Source organism: Pseudorasbora parva, chromosome 25 (assembly GCF_024679245.1).
Source record: "Pseudorasbora parva isolate DD20220531a chromosome 25, ASM2467924v1, whole genome shotgun sequence".
Classification (NCBI taxonomy): Eukaryota; Metazoa; Chordata; class Actinopteri; order Cypriniformes; family Gobionidae; genus Pseudorasbora; species Pseudorasbora parva.
The window spans coordinates 34846941-34849440 of NC_090196.1; the positions used below are offsets into that span (position 1 = coordinate 34846941).

The window sequence follows — 2500 nt, forward strand, 5'->3', positions numbered from 1 at the left end:
TGACGATTTAATAAAACAACAAAGGTTTTCAGCGCTCATAACGGTATCAGACGCTGTCAAACTAGTCTCTGCTCACTCACGCCGTTCTCTACACGGCAAAAAATGCTCTTCTTACTCAGTATGTTTGTCTTGTTTCTAGTCTAAATATCTATAAATTCACTGTATAAGAACACTGTAAACCCTAATGATGTCTTGACTAAATATTATTAGTTCAGTCCAAAAACTAAAAAATATAAGTTAGTTTCACTTATTAACCTACAGAATGAATAAACTTAAGATTTCAAGTTGTATGAACTCAAAATCATAATTAATCATAAAAAAGTTCACTGATTGGAGAATATTTACAAAAGGCGGTCCTTTTCTGTTGCGGATTCAAATTAAGATGGAGATTTTTTCAAAGTGTGCAATCTTAAAATGTGTTAGTTACTAAACCTAACAATAATATGTGAACTAACATATAACTAACCAGACTGACTATATTTCTCTTTTTAATGAAAATAATAGTTTTGTTGGAAGTCACCATGATGGAGATCAGTGTTTGCTTTAGTCGGCTCTTGACCCTTGATTATGTTATATTAGTGTTTCTCTGGCTGCTTTGTGTTGGTGAGGCACATTTGTTATGGAACACAAACTCAAGAGAAAATATCATCATGTGATGTTGTTTAATCATTGATGATGTTAAAATCATCATGTATTGGCAGAATCCCTGAGCTCATACAGAGGCTAATGCTCTAGATGTCAAAGTGGTTTATAATAGTTTTAAAATATTAATATTTATAGCCATGAGATCCTGCACTGGTGTGGTAATTGAACAATGTATTTATTTAATTATTATTTGCACTAAAAGTTTAAATCTACGGCATTAGTTAGACCCACACACACATCAAGAATCGGCGTATGAATCTCTACAATGGTGACAAAAAAATACATAAATAAAAAAATTCTGATAAAAAGAGCAACTCTAAACATAAAACAAGCTACAAAACATCAGAAGAAAACAGCAAAGGTAAAAGCTAATAGTAAGAATCAAAGAAAATGTGTCACAATTTATATGCATAATTTATTCATGCTGCAAAGCATGCTGAAGTTTTGATTGGTTGTACCCAGCATGGTGGACTGAACCTCTGATGTATCCACAACACACTTAACAATTTAAGTACAGTGAATGTGAGCACCAAGTTAAGTGAATTAAATATACAAGTTTTGGGAGACTCCATTACTCAACTGAGCTGAGGGAACGAGTTTACTCAAATCAACTTATTAGGGTTTTCAGTAAAACATTTACTAGACAATAAAAATTATTGTCTTGTTTTGGGGAAAAATAACTCAAAATGAAGAGAGTTTTCTGTTTGAATTAAGATTATTTTTCTCACCCCATTGGCAGATTATTTATCTTATTTTCAGCAAAAACTCTCTTCATTTTGAGTTATTTTTCCCAAAACAAGACAATTACTTTTGCTTGTCTAGTAAATACTTCTCGTTTTAAGAGTGTTTGGGTGTTTGGACTTGAAACATTACAGAAATACTGAGTAAGGAGAGCATGTTTTGCAGTGTGCCCAATCGTCAGGATTGGCCGTGTTTAACCTTGAGAAGATGTACGGCGACATAATCACTCAACGTTCAATCTCACAGAAAAATGGTGCCGTCGTTCTCCAAACAGTCGTCTGTAATGTGAACGCATCGGCTGCGGGAGAGCTGAACATTAGCTGGCGAATCGAGCCGTAAGTGAGGCATCCATCTTGTGGCGTGAAATTGAAGCGGCGGCGGCGTTCTCAAACGGCCCACGGTTGACTGTACACACACACACACACACACACACACACACACACACACACACACACACACACACACACACAGATAATGTAAAGCAGACTGTAGATGCTGATTCCAGGTCAGTGCTTAAACGCGCTCAAAGCTTAATGGACTCACGCACGGCTGCTCGATTCAATTCCTCAAAGAGGATGAAGAACAGGTTCGGGAACAGAGAATCATTCTTATTCTGATTCGCAGAGCAGCCACGGAAATGATGTTTTAATTTGGACTCTGTAAGTACTTTCTGTTGTATTTCTACACGCAACAACAAACACACAGAACACACACACACACACACACACACACACACGTTTGTTTTTGTGACATATGGGGACATTCCACAGGTGTAATGGTTTTATACTGTACAAACCATATTTTCTATCCCCTTACACTGCCCCTAAAACTACCCATCACACACACACACACACACACACACCTCATGGACCATCAGGGAATGACACTAAGAATCTGTGATTCATTAAGTTTTTGAATTATGTCATTTTGAATAAATTCAGCTATTTGTTTCTCTCGTGGACTATATGTAACAAATCTCTAAAATATCTTGTTCAAGACAGCGGTAAATGAAAAATAATGCATTGTGTATGATCTCTTATTTTTTTCTCGCAACTGTAAATCTAACGAACCGTTCATTAAATTGAATCGCTCAAAAAGAATCATGACTAAAAAG

At 36.0% G+C, this 2500-nt stretch overlaps 1 protein-coding gene across 1 annotated transcript in view; it reads right to left on the minus strand.

The window, feature by feature from the left end:
* tmem117 (transmembrane protein 117) overlaps nucleotides 1-2500 on the minus strand; it is a 72275-nt gene that overhangs the window by 44167 nt on the left and 25608 nt on the right. The window lies entirely within an intron of this gene.